This window comes from Cupressus sempervirens, chromosome 2 (assembly GCF_028749045.1).
Source record: "Cupressus sempervirens isolate cs-2001-9-10 chromosome 2, ASM2874904v1, whole genome shotgun sequence".
In the NCBI taxonomy this organism is placed as follows: domain Eukaryota; kingdom Viridiplantae; phylum Streptophyta; class Pinopsida; order Cupressales; family Cupressaceae; genus Cupressus; species Cupressus sempervirens.
Window position 1 is genome coordinate 280,730,451 of NC_143119.1, and position 15,493 is coordinate 280,745,943.

The following is a 15,493-nucleotide window of genomic DNA, read 5'->3' on the forward strand; positions in this document are numbered from 1 at the left end:
AAGAAAATTTTAAGAAAATTTTAATTTTGTTAGAATTATGTAAAACACTTTAATTTTTCCACCAATTTGAATCCTTCTTGCACCATCTTCTTTGGTTTTTGAAGCTCACCAATCACCTTTTTCAACTTCATAACACATTCTAAATACACATGATATTATTGAGTTTGGTTGCCCAAATGGGAGGTTAAATAAGCTTAATATAAAAAAGTAGAAAAATATTTACATCAACATAGTAGTATTTATCTACATTACCTAAAGAAACCTATTAATTAGCATGGCTTGCAATGAGTATAGAAATCTCGCAAATAGGTGAAAGACATAAATTAGATATTAAATTAACTACTATTATTTAAATTGTGATCTTGTGTGCTTCAACATAATGCTAGCCATTATTCAAAAAAATTATAGGAGAAAATATCTCTACTAGATAGTTAATGATAGGTAATAAAAAATAAATATAATAAAATAAACTACACTTTGAAATCTATTTTATTATTTTTGATTAATTATTTTAACATTTTCAATTAAAAATAAGAACTCATATTAAATTATATAAAATATAAATGATCATATTACAATATTAAGTTATTTTAAAACCTTAAATAAAACCTAGAGTTAATATTACCCCTCAAATCATAATATTACTATGTCAACAACCAAAGTTAAATTTTTAAGCTTAACTAAAACAAATGTTAAGCAAACTCTAAATGCATATCCAAATAAGTAGTGGACAACAATATGTTCAAGTGTAAAAAAAGGACATAATTTACAAGGCTAACATTTAAAAAAAGAAGAAAGATTGCTATATATTGGCATTAGCGAGAATATGGAGAATTATACTTTAATACTTTTTCTTTTCTTTTTTTTCCACTTGTACATATAATTTGAAAGGAAAATAGAAATAAATTAAAATTGTAATGTCAAATTAGCACTAGATACAATCTAGAAAATGAATTTGCCATACGTCAAAAGTGTTGAACTAAGCATTCCATCTTTTCACACTTGTGCAAAAATCAATTTTATCTTACGAAATTACAAGTTCAAAAATGATTAAAAATTTATTAAAGATCAAATCTCAATATTTTTGTACATAAACAAAAATATTGATAAAAAAATAAAATTTTAATAATTATTAACATTTTCAATTTCTACATTAGATTGATTTGATTTCTGTGTAGACATTAAGAATTATCATGTTTTATATCTTAGTCATAAGCTTTATAACTTCTTTTTTTAATGAGAAGAAGTTAGAATGTATAGATGTCAACATTTTTGTCTTTAAATAGTGATGCAATATGGTTTATAAACATCATAAACTATCATATTTTTGAGCTCAACTTTTAACATTTGTAATTTTTCTCTAATGAAAAAATAAATTGGATTATATAGATGTTGACATTTATGTCTTTATATGGCAAACATCATATTGTTTGTAGATATTAACAACTATCATGTTTTACATCTAAGCTTTAAGCTTTGATATTTTTTCTTGTCGACATAAGTTAGATTACATAGATGTTGACATTTATGTATTTATTTAATAAAATACAGCAATGTGAATGAATTTACTTCCACTAAATAACTACATGCAAGGGACTCTATTCATTAAAGTCACTCAAGTATTAAACTTTGATAAAAGATTTATTCTTCACAATTTATTCAAATTAAGCTTGGCAAAAGGGAATCAACTTTAACTATTTAATACTTTCAATTTAAGAATGAAATCTTAGCGTGTGATGTTTAAGAGTGTGATTCAATCATAACCCTACACTTATTCTTCTTCACTTCTCTTTGAAACAAAGATGTTTAAGTCATAACCACCAAAAAGAAATAACAGACACAACAGATTGTAACAAAACCACAAATCTAAAATTGTAAAATTGTACAACATAATGAATCTCCATAAAAGAACATAGTTCGCCCACATTCGGGAATCGGTATAGGCCAGTTTTAACAATCAATTAAAATTGTGTATCATTTAATATTTACAAAAAATCACCACACATCATTGCCAACGTGGATAAGAAGAGTTAATGTGTGCTGGCAAATCAGTGTGTTCTCCAAACTTTGGTGAGTCGAAGAATATGGATAATGGACATTTCGAATCAATCCACGTCAAGTGACAGGAGATTGTCTAAATTGAGCAACTGATTGCATTCGGAATGTCTGAACAAAGATTCCCAGAATTCGAACTCCGGCTCCTCGGACATCAAAAGACTGTCAGTTGACGTCTCCTTTTCCTGCACCGTGGAAGAGCTCGAAATTGGCGGCGACAAGGGCTTCTCCGCCACAACGTCGTTACTATTTTTGAATGCGGAGGCGATTTGGCCACGTGCGTATTTCGCTGCGGCTTGCTGAATCTGCCGGCGAGAAAGCGATGAAGGGGACGGAATGGCGGGTACGGTGTCGGGAAAATTGAGGTTTGCATGAAATCCTCTCAGACAAAAAGTGGCGGCGTCGAAAGCACGTGCCGCCTGTTCAGCGGTGGCATAAGATCCCAGCCAAATTTTAGCTCTACAATTTGGAATTCTCACTTCGGAAACCCACTTTCCCCATTTCCTTAGCCGAACTCCCTTAAATTGGCGGCTTTTCTCACTGCCATTTTGGCTACACCTCTGTTTGCCGGGTTTGTTCATTTTGTGCCGAAAATGAAGAAACTATTTTCAGCAAGCTATGAAGTAAGGTAAAAAGTGTAGAAGAATGTTAATGCTGCTTGTTGACGAGAAAGTGAGAAATGAGAGCAGAGCTTAAATAGCGCCGCAAACATGTTGACTAGTGAGGAAATGTGGCTGAACCGCGTTGAATATTTTTGAGCTTTGAATATCTAGAAGGAGGATACGTGGCGTCAGAAAACACTATTGAAGGTACGGCTATTAAAACATGTGACGGAATATTCCTCTTGGGACTTAGACTATCTAGAAACTTGGACCCACCTTCCAACGGCCTAGTTGTCCATATCCAACAGCTCGCTTTTTTAACCAGCAGTATCCGAACTCGAAGCATTATTAATCGCTCTTAAAGTTGTAATGCACATGTCGATAAGGATATGAGAAGCAAGCTTAGATACCTCTTTGATCACTTGAAAAATGAGTTCTATGGACATGTTTTCAATTATTTTATATTTCCTTAAACTTTTAATATCTCAAAAAAAAGTTAAAAGAGAAATGAAAAAGAATATTCAGACTAAAGGCACTCACAATCACTTAAAAACTGAGCTCTATCAATGTATTTTAATATATTTGGGTTTCTTTAGCTTTTAATAAAGGAGAAATAAAAAATGAATATAAGATTATGCTATTAATTATAGTAGCTATAAAAACTAGCACTTGCATAAGAAGATGCAATGTCTAATGTTGATAGAAACATATACTCTATTGTTTTGTCAACCTCTCATGTAATATTTGAAATATTATGTTTAGTAAGTCACTAATGTGCATGCTTTCTTAGATTCAACTTTCCTCTCACTCTTATTTATACTTTTTACATCTACTTATTTTACTTCAAAGATAACAAAACTTTTTGAAACTACTTATTTAATAGCAAAAAAAATGAAATCCTTTTTCAAGTAAATAAGAGGTATTTTTTAAAAAGTGAATGCATTTTTTTTGGTTTTATTAGTCAGATCAAGCAACAACTATCCCCAGATTGTCAATTCTAGGCCAACAAAACTTTTGGCTTACTAACCAAGATTTTCAACCTTCATCAGAAAACACTTTATTTTCAATGACATTCTGATGTGGAGAAGAAATCACAAATCAACAATATTACTTGAGATGTTGTCCTAACACAACTTTCTATGGTGAGGAGAAAGTTATAAATCCAAAAAATTGGGGCTTGATCATTCATATAGGTAATCAATTTAAATACACACTTGATTGACCAATTAATATCAAAACTTTGAAAATTTACATTTCTTTGCTACAATTGAATGGTATTGAATAGGATAACCAACAACCAAAATAGAATTGTGAACCTCCTCATAACTATATCATACAAAAAGAGATACAACAATTAAAAAAATTGACCAAACAAAAACCACCAGTGCAATAACAATCTTGGGAAAAATAACCAAAACCCACTCTCTTCGAATCGATTCCTTTACTCAATTTTTATTCAAAATTTATTTTTTATTCATATTCACCGATTCTTGAATTTGTCAAAAACAATACCAAAAATCATTTTTCTGTATATCCCAAGTCATATTAAACTAATTTTGTTCATTGAGCAAATTGGAGTTCCCAAATGTATAGCACAATTCATTTTACAAATCCATCTTTGTATTCTATAATATGCACTACTGATACCATCAAACATAAATAAATAATAACCACCCACCATTTTGCAATTATAAATTAAAAGAGATTAATCTGTGGAGGCATGAAACGATCCCACAACATGCATGCTACCTTGTCTTACCAGTTTCTCAAGAATTAGATAATTGATTCTAAGATCTACCATTAACATAAACTGATTCTTGAGACCAAATTTCTATTAAATACATAGGTTTTGACAAATTCCAACCAATTGAAAATCATAGAAAAAGATTTCCTGGTTATTTTTGGAATACCATGATAGAAATACCAAATTTTAATTACACAAACCCTAAATTAACAATGCAAATCCAGTCTACTTCAAAACCAATATTTTGCAATCATAATTTGCACTTATAAACAATGGGCCCAATTCTTCGATATCAATTTCCTATTCCAAATTACAAACTCAAAATCTTTCAATATTTGCTAACAAACAAATGAAAAACATAAATTGGAAAAGATTGGCAATGCACAATCCAGGAGCCAAGCCTTCTAAAAGAATTGAAATTTATTATTTAAAATGTGAAAATGGAATGCAGGAAGCTTTTATTTATTCTATTTCACTTCCACTACATATTATTTTTCCGCACAAAGAATTATGGTTTTTATTCCCACCAAGATTGGCTTTTCAAGCATATCCAAAAATCTATCATAACAAAATCTTTTAATAAGAACATCAAATTGGTTCTTGGTAGTTATCGAACTAAAAAACTAGATACCCGCCATCATGTCTCTTGTTTTTGGAACATTATTTAATGTGTGTTCAATTTTTCAAGTAAGTAACAATTTTTCGGCATCCAACATCCAACGCTTTTATGATATATGACAACTTTTTGACCATTGTGTGCCACAATAAAAAAGCCTATTAGCTTAAATATTATTATATTATTGTAGTTTAAGTTAGTTTTAAAGCTCGTAGTTTAGAGAGAGGGAGTATTAATGTGAAATGTAGTGTGATTAATAAAAGATAAATTTAAATGAAAGAGAATTTGTGTTATTTATAGAGCGTTTGTAATTAAATAAGGAATGAGGTCATCAGTATAATGAAGTTAAAGATGAGAATCATGGAAAGTAGGTTTGGAATTTGACGGTCACCCTTGTCTTTCATGTGTAGTTTTTTATAACAAGTTGGTCATGTTCATGCCTTTCATTTTACGTCTTAAGATAAATTTAGTTGTAAAAAATCTATATAATATAAGTATAAATTAGTAATATTTACAAGTGTATTTTTCTAAATTCACATGTTTAATAAAATAATATAAAATTTTAGAAAGTGATTATAAATTAGTAATATATTTCAACTTAAGAAAGTTTCTAAGTTTATAATTTGCATATCCTTTTCTTGCACAATTTTGGTAATAGGTCATGTTCTACATAGATTTATGATGGTGATACTCTTGAAATCTTCTAAACATAATGGTGTGAACTACTTTTATCCAAAGTGAATTCTATAATTTCCTTTAAAATTGAAAAGAGATTCACTTATTCCGAGCTCTAATATCATGCTATAATAATGGTGTGTCCACAAGTACAATCTATAAAAAAATGCTAAAAAAACTTCTAGAAACAAGATCTTCAATAGAATTTTTTTATTACCTTAAAAAGATAAAATGATTGAACAATAGAATGATTGAATGGTAAAATGAAAATACAACCTTTTCTATATAGTGACCGAAACCTAAGTCACTGAGATTATACAAAATGAGTCAAAAGGTAGAAAGTACCCCCAAAAAGTTTCAAACTAAGATGTGAATAGTTCCTCATGTCTAACTTTAGAAATAAAGTCCTACATGTTCACATCAAGAACTTATACATTTCCATAATCTTGTTGATCATAACTTATAACATCATTAGATGATGAATAGGTTTGTAGGTTAGTAACTTTGGTCAATGGTTTAGTGCTTAGAAGCTTTCCTCTTTATCCAAGGCCCTTTGCCTCTACTTTGAGACTTCTTAATTAAAAAATGATTGATAATTTACTAAGGTAAAAATTTATAGTGAAGCTATGGACAAAAATATAAGGCACTTCACGGATATTATAAAGATGTTAATTGAAAACTTTTCACTTCTAATTTGAATCAACTTACAAAGTGTACTAGATTTTTGTATTTGTTAAAGAGATATAAATTTTGTAAATTTTATTATCTTTATTCATTTGGCTTGATCATAGAATAATGTTGTTGTTGAAAATCAACAACATAAATCTCTTTATGGTCCTTACTAATGAATTTGACATGTATGTTAGTTGATTTTATTCATCATTAATTTTAATAAATTTATATAAGTGATGGATGGTGGAGGATTTGGTGTTGATGCCCTATAATACAAGTTTTATTTCTTTGTAATCATTTCAACAGGTCTTATTATCATTTTGAACTTTTATTTTTATTTTTATTTTTATAATTTATATATAGAATTACCATATAGATATAAACTATTACTATTATGAAAAATAAATAAACAGTTCTGATTTGTAAATCTAGATCTAAAACAACTGAAAACATATTTCAAAGCTTTCCATTTAATAAATTTTAACATTTTTTTAACTTCATCTTATAAACTGATTTGATTTATTACCTTTCATAAGCATCAACAGTTACAAAAATCAATGAGTAAAAAATTCAACGTTTATTCTGAGGTGCCTTTTGTACAAAATTATTAAACTGAGAGATTAATTTTTTTTTTAAAATGAGCTTATAATAGGTAAAGCAATGCTTGCTTCTAAGTAAGGACGGTCATTTCCAACCTATAATTCATTCGCGTTTAAAAAATGGAATCCTTCGACTCAATAAAGGAATGTTAAAATAGCCGTTCATTTTAGGCTTATATCACCAAATAAATCAATTGATAAAAAGGAGAGAAATTGAGAAACTTATCAACTTTGCAACTAACCTCCATAAGCATTTCTTTAATGTTGATGCCCTATAATTCAAGTATATTTTTTCTCTCTAATCACCTTAGTCGATCTTATTATTAGCTTTTGTGGGAGGAGATCTTAAGTGCTATGTAAATTTACATGTTGGTAATCCCTTTTTCACAATAGAGTCAAAAGGTTCATTGGCGGAGTGGCTCGTTGTAGTTCTGGGGATGTTAAATTTTTCTTCTCAGTTCATAAGGGTGATTATACTAACAATCTCATGGAAGTTCAGGCTATTTTATATGTTGTGGAACAGTGTTGCTTGCGGGGATGGAGTAAGATTATTTGTGAGTCTGATTCCCAAGTGATGGTGAACATGCTTTCTTCGCAAGAGCTTGAGGATGTTAGTTGGCAGCTGGCTACTGTTGTTAAGCAGGTTCTTTTCTTCTCTTCCTCTTTTCAGTTCATTAGGTTCACGTATATTCCTCGTGAATGGAATAGAACTGCTGATTGTTTAGCCAAATGGGCATCTAGTCATGATCTGGGTTGGAATATTAGGGATAGGAGGCAACTGTCCTTTGAGATGGTGCAAGAATTTGATGATCTTGTTGCTCAAGATCGAGCTCCTTGTTGAGCTCTCCTTGTTGTATTCCTTTCTGTCTTAATAAATTTTTACCCCTCTTTTTGCAGTAAAGGGTTCATAAGAGCTAATATAAGAAATAAAAAGAATAGAAATTTATTCCAAATATAGAGAGGGAGGTTTCAATTGATTCTAATTAGCAAAATTTATTTTTAGAGTACGACAAACCAAGTAGTTAAAAGACATTGTAGTAGTTGGTTATGGAAAATTTATAACTTGTGTTTATGTTTTTGTATGAGTAGTATAATATGCATTTATTTTATATTTCATTTATGTTTTAGAATTTGATTTCATATTTAAGAGAACAAATGATAATTTTGATTATCTTTTTATTTTTAATATTAGTACACAATTATATATGATCTTCTAAAATATTTAAAATTATTTTAGTATTTAAAGATAACTGTCAATAGTACAAATTTAGTAATATGTTTATTTAAAAAGATTATTTGGGTTGTAATGTTATATAACAATTCTACTTTGTACTTCAAACAAAGTTTAAAAGAGTGGTTGTTGGTGAAGTTGAATACATGTTAATGATCCCAACATAAATAAAGTATTGTTGAGTGCAAGACTCCAACATCATAATGATCTAACAAAAACTTAGATGGATTCATAAAGACCTAATAAAAGCTTAGATGAATTCATACAAATTATTTTTCATGATGCAAAGAGTAATATAGAAGACGAATCTCTACAAATAAAAATAGAATTAAATACATAAAGAAATGAAAATATGAAGAAACAATGCTAAATATGATATAAATATAAAAATCAATGATATAGGTTTGACCAATCTACCCAAATTTAACATGGTATAACAAAAGAAGATGTGAATGAGTATAGAAAGTAAGGGGTAAGAAATATAGAAGAAACAAAGACACATCTAAGAAATGTTTTTGAAATTACACAGATTTCTCTTAATAAGTACTAGAATGATGGAGGGAGCCCTTGAGTTGAACTATCAAAGGTCTAAATGTGGATAGAAAACCATCACTTGGTTAAGTGGATGGTATAAAAATATATTTCAAATGTATTATTTTTGTAAGAAATAAAATTAATAAAATAATAGTTGAGGGTACGTATAGAAAGCTTTGTTCAATATATTAGTGATTGGATTCTTCAATAAACATTTATCCTAAGGGAGCTAGCCATTTTTAGGATGACAAGGTTATCAAATAGAAGCTATTGCAAACTTCAGATAATGTGGTCTATACGTGAAGGATAATGCCAAATTTATCTTGAAAAAAGAAGATGGCCCTACTCCATGATAAGAGCAAGCTATCATATATGAACAATTGGGTACGCTCTAATGTATCTATAAAAGTGATGCATGAATAAAAATTAAATCTTGTAATAATGATTACCGCACTAATGCTCTTTAATATTATTCAAAATAGTTTGATCAATCTAATCTAAAAATATTTAAATAAATAACACATTTTTATAACTCTTTTATATTTATTCTTAAACTCACTAATAAATTTTATTTGTGCAAATATAAATAATACGTATTAAATAATTATATAACATAAAATAAATAATTTATATATCAAATTACCATTTAATTTGAGAAATAGTTGTAATCTAGACTTAATACTTTTACAAGTATAAGTCTAAAATAACAAAAGTCTCATTTATTTTAATCTTATTATTTTTATAAAATTAAACATTTTAAACTTGAGCCGACTAAACTAATCTAATTTATTTGATTCCTTACTTTACCACCAAAAATGATCCTCCAGTGTCATAAGCGAGACCTCCAATCCGTGCAACAATTTTTCTATGTAACTGATAGAAATATAAAATAAAAATTTGCACAACAATTCGTCGCATAATCGTTCATAGCTATCTTTAATAATAACGAATTTGTCTTTACCTATTACTGTAGTGCTATGTTAAAATGCAAACGACAACCTCATTCCCGAATTTTGTTGCTGAGGATGATCATCAATAGTTTGTGACGCAGTTGGACTACAAAAGCACAGCCATCTTCAATAGACTCAACCGCTAGTTCCAAGAATTGAAATCATTGGAACGAAGGTCGATGAAATAAACCTCAAATTAGAAATTAGAAATATTGTCTACGATAGGACATAATTGTCTAATTAATTCTCTTGAACAATTTTGAGATTGCTAATTCAGTGGGTAAAACACTTGGAACAAATAATTTTGGTGATTATATGACAGTAGTAATGCTTGTCATTTTTTGGTATTTCTGATTTTACACCTATTCTAGCTCTTCAAATTTAATCATCTTCATCTCTATCTTCGTCAAGTCATACTTCATTTCTTCCACAAAACTATTTTGCCGCCTCATGATGCCAGATTATCCTTTTTATTGCATCCCTCTTTTAATCATAATTTACTCACTACCCAATTTCAATCTGTTTTCACTATTCATGAATTCAATAGTTCCCCTTCTTTCTATTTTCTCAACCTCACTCATTATTCATTTTTGAATAAGATGGACATTGCAGTCAGATGAAACACAAATAGAAAACATCTTGTTTTTCAAAAGATGTGAGAAAATAGGCAATGCCTAAGATTTAATAGCATCTTTTGTTGATATTGTGAAGGCCAACAGTCACGTCATTGTTCCCACCGATAATCGAGTCTCTTGGTTTCCAAAGACTCTTCATTTGTAATATTATTGGAGCCCTTTTATATGTTGCTCCTGCTCATTTGTAATCACCTTTTTTACATATTAATCTAATACTCTATAGTCTGGACATAGCCACTATTGTGGTGAACCAGGGTAAATCTGGTGTCGTGTATTTTCTTTATTACCTCAATTTTATTTCTCTGTTTAAATCCTTTCAATTGGTATTAGAGCACGAGGTGTGCAGATTGAGAAATCAGTGTTGGATTTTTTTGAAAACATGGAGGATTTGAAAATAGAGAAATTTACAGGCAAGAATTATAGCCTGTGGAAAGTGCAGATGCACTCCTTGCTGGTTAAGCAAGACTTGGCTCTCGCAATCAAAGGAAAGTCTAAGAAACCATCTACAACGACTGATGAAGATTGGGAAAAGATGGATGAGAAGGCGATGCCATCCATTTTTCTCTCACTAGCGAAAAATGTCTTGTTCAATGTCTCAAATGAGAAGTCAACGAAAGAAGTTCGGGACAAACTTCAGAATATGTATCAAATGGCGTCGGCTGCAAACAAAATCTTCATTATGAAGAAACTCTATAAACTAAAAATGAAGGAAGGGACTGCGATGTCCAATCATATAAATGATTTGAATACCCTACTATGTCAAGCAAGCTCGGTTGGTATGACTCAAGATGACAAATCCAAAGCCATCATCTTGTTATGTTCTTTACCTGACAGTTGGGATCCTGTAGCTTCAAACTCTACGAAATCAAAGCTGGCCTACGATGAAGTTGTTGCCACTTTATTAAGTGAAGATATGAGAAGGAGTAACAAAGACTCCTCATCCGATGATGCTCTCACTATGGTCAGCATCGAGAGAAGAGGAAGAAGCCATCATAGAGGAAATAATAATTACAATCAGCAAAGATCAAAGTCACCCAATCGTTCAAGGTTAAGAGGTAGGAATGGAGAATGCTGGTTTTGTGGTAAGCTTGGCCACACAAAGAGAAATTGTCGGGCTTACAAGAAAGTGCAAGAAAATGTGAGAAACATTGAAGCAAATATAGCCTATGAGAAAGATGAAAGTGCTCTAGTTCTTTCTACAAGTGACACAAAATCAGATTCTTGGGTGATAGATTCCAGAGCCTCCTTCAATGCCACTTCATGTATGGATTGTTTCACAAATTACCATGAAGGTCAATTTGGAGAGGTATTTCTTGGAGACAACAAGTCCTGCGAAATAATTGGCAAAGGTGACATTTTGTTATAGCTGGAAGATGGAGGGCAATGGTTAAAAGATGTTCGCCATGTTCCCAAATTAAAGCAAAATTTGATTTTCATTAGTCAGCTCTTTGCACAAGGATATTATCCATCCTTACATCCAGATAGTTGGAAAGTTACCAAAGGTTCGAGAATAATTGCCAAGGGAAACAAAGTAGGCAATCTTTATCTTCTTGAGAAGCCTACTAAAATAGGGGCAGCTATGATAGTCATGGGCAGCGATGCAACACTTTGGCATCAAAGATTAGGCCACATGAGTAAAAAGAACCTTGAGGTAATGCTCAAAAGGGATCAATTACCGGGTCTCCAATCAACAAATTTGGAATTTTGTGAACAGTGCCTTTACGAAAAGCAAAAGCGGGTCAGCTTCTTGAAAGATGGACATAATCTCAAAGAAAAACCATTGGAACTTGTACACTCGGATGTCTTTGGTCCGGTTGAGGTAAGCTCTTTAGGAGGTGCAAAATTTTTTGTTACTTTCCTTGATGATTGTACTAGGAAAGTATGGATATATATGATGGCAAATAAATCTAAAGTTTTTTCTAAGTTTAAAGTTTTCAAAGCTCTTGTTGAAAACCAAAGGGGCCATAAGATCAAATGTTTAAAAACGGATAATGGAGGTGAGTTTTGTTCACTGGAGTTCAACAATTATTGTGCAGATAATGGTATTCGTAGGGTGAAAGTTGTACCCTACACCCCTCAAGAAAATGGGGCAGCAGAAAGACTCAATAGGACAATAATGGAGAAAGCTTGGTGTATGCTTTCAAATGCAGGATTGGGAAAAGACTTATGGGTTGAGGCATGTAATACAACCATATATCTCATTAATCGAAGTCCTTCTTCAAGGTTGAACTTCGGAATTTTTGAAGAGGAATGGCAAGGTAGAAGAATTTCATACTCTCATCTTAAAGTTTTTGGTTGTTAGGCCTTTGTACATGTGCCCAAAGAGAAAAGAAGCAAGCTGGATCCTAAATTTGAGCCTTGCATATTCGTTGGATATGGAGAGGATCAGTTTGGCTTTAGGCTTTGGAGTTTAACTATAAAAAAAGATCATTAGGAGCAGAGATGTCATCTTTAATGAAAAGGTATTCCCTCATTCTAAAGATGAGACTCCTAACAGAGAATTCATTCCTTTATTTAATATGATGAGCAATGGCACCCCCTCTCAGCACAGTAATATGTAGTTGCTATATTCCACCAATAATCTCTCTCCTACATCAGTTCTTGCTCCTACCCCTGTCTCTTGCTCAGAGGATACATGGCATACTGAGGCGGAAGATTCCCTCTTCAACTCGAGAAATTATGACAATGAAAGTATAAACTCAAAATGGTTTACTAACATGAATAAACCAAATGCTCGGCCTATATCTTCACTACCTCAGGACTGTGAAACTAAACACACTAGAAGTAATGGAAGATCACTGGAGGATACACGTGGGACTGAGAAATCTACCCATCATAGCCAAGAAGACTTTGTCTTTAAGGGAAACAAAGGGAAATAGTCACTCAATCAACCATCCACCCGCAGACATCTAGAGTCAACAAAATACTCTATAGATATGATATTCGATACAGGTGAATATGCATGGCATAGTATGGACAACGATGACAATATCAACCCGCAGTATAGCATTGGTAGGGAATACATTTCCAACTTCAATCCTCATCCATAGGATGTCAACGTGCAGGGTTTTAGAGCTATTTCACATCTTGCACGCAATCCGCAGGGTCCAAGTAATCTGCAGGTTGTAAATGATATTCGGCATATTGAAGTTAATTCCCCTGAAAGAATGAATGCTGCACACCAAGTAAATTTGTAGGTTAGAAATGTTAATCTGCATACGCAGGTAGCAGAAATCAATTCGCAGCAAAGAGAAGTTAATTCGCAGGGTGCAAGTAATCTGTAGGGTAATCATTATGAACATATATCATACTTTCCTCTTGACCAGAACCTTGGCAATCCTTGGGAGTAGTTTCACATAGAGGGGGTAGTTTCACGCCATCCATTCTCTGATTTCGCTCACCCTTATTATCGCAAGTTTGAAGGACCATCTGTCAACCTTGGGTGTGATGAATCCCTTAGGAATTTAGACTCTATCTCCCCTGCTAACAGTCTTGGCCAAGCATGTTTTGGGCATCAAGATAAGGCTTCTCCATTTGGTCAGTCTGAGGATTATACACATAAAATGTCCACTCAAGAGTATAATAAAATAGAGAAGCAGAAGATTACTTCGAATCATCAAAATAAAAAGGATGTTCAGCCTTTGAGTGGAAAAACTATAGTCACTTTTGAATTAGTTCAAGCTCAAACAGAGAACTTAGAGCCGCAATTAAGATAGTCTACTAGAGAAAGGAGAATACCAGCCAAATACTCTGATTATGAATTATTGTACGCTAAAGAAGTAGAGCCTTCAATTCTAGTTTCAAAATTTTTAGAACCGTCTACATTCAAAGAAGCTCTCAAGATGTCAATAGTGATAAATGGAAAACAATGATGCATGAAGAAATGGATTCTTTACTCAAGAATCAAACCTAGGATTTGGTATCTCTTCCACCTAATCGAAGACCACTCAGGAACAAGTAGATATATCGTGTGAAAGATGAAGCGGAAGGCAAAAAATGCTTCAAAGCTAGATTGGTGGTAAAGGGATTTGATCAAGAAAAAGGGATAGATTTCAATGAAATCTTCTCACTAGTTGTCAAGATGACAACTATCTGAATTGTTCTAGGATTAGCAGTAGCATGGGATCTTGAGTTAGAACAACTTGATGTGAAAACCACATTCCTACATGGTGATGTGGAAGAGGAAATTTACATGGAGTAGCCTCAAGGGTTCATAAAGAAGGGACATGAACATCTTTATTGCAGATTAAAGTAGAGCTTGTATGGCCTAAAACAAGCCCCAAGACAATGGTATGTAAAATTTGATCGCTTCATGGCTGAGCATAATTTCACAAGATGTGAATCAAACCCATTTGTCTACTTCAAGAAAATTCTGAGTGGTGAGTTTTTCATCCTTCTTCTTTATGTCAATGATATGTTAGTAGCGAGCACAAACAAAAGAATAGTTAATGAGTTGAAGCAAAAATTGGCAAGAAAATTTGCAATGAAAGACTTAGGGGCGGCTAAAAAGATTCTTGGCATGACAATCACAAGGGATAGGAAAAAGAGGAAAATCACTTTGTCTCAAAAACAATACATTGACAAAGTTGTTGAAATATTTGGAATGGCTAATGCAAAAGTAACTCCTATTCCTCTTGCTAGTCACTTTCGATTAAGTTTTGAATTATGTCCTAAAACACAAGAAGAAAAAGAATTTATAGAGAAAATTAACTATAAATCAGCCATTGGTAGCATTATCTATGCTATGGTTTCTACTCGCCTTGACATTTCTCATGCGGTGGGAGTTGTGAGCAGGTTCATGAGCAATCCCGAAAAAGCTCATTGGGAAGCCATCAAATGGATACTAAGGTATCTAAAAGGTACTTTAGATTATGTCTTATGTTTTGGCAGAAACAAGTTCAGCTATAAGGTTACATTGATTCTGATCTTGCTGGAGACTTGGACAAATGAAGGTCTACCACAGACGTTACACCTGCACATTTGCTAGAGCTACAATCAATTTGGCTTCATGGTTGCAACATTGCATTGCTCTTTCTTCAACTGAGGCTGAATACTTAGCTCTTTCCGAAGGTGCAAGGGAAATGATTTGGCTTTAGTGGTTAATTGGTGACTTGAAAGTTCATCAAAGTGAATATAATTTATTTTGTGATAGCCGTAGTGCAATCTTCATGGCACATAAT

The 15,493-nt window shown here is 32.1% G+C and overlaps 1 pseudogene; it reads right to left on the reverse strand.

Moving 5' to 3' along the window:
- Positions 1 to 1,910: 1,910 nt before the first annotated feature.
- Positions 1,911 to 2,700, reverse strand: LOC149572143 (ethylene-responsive transcription factor ERF017 pseudogene; annotated as a pseudogene).
- Positions 2,701 to 15,493: the final 12,793 nt, after the last annotated feature.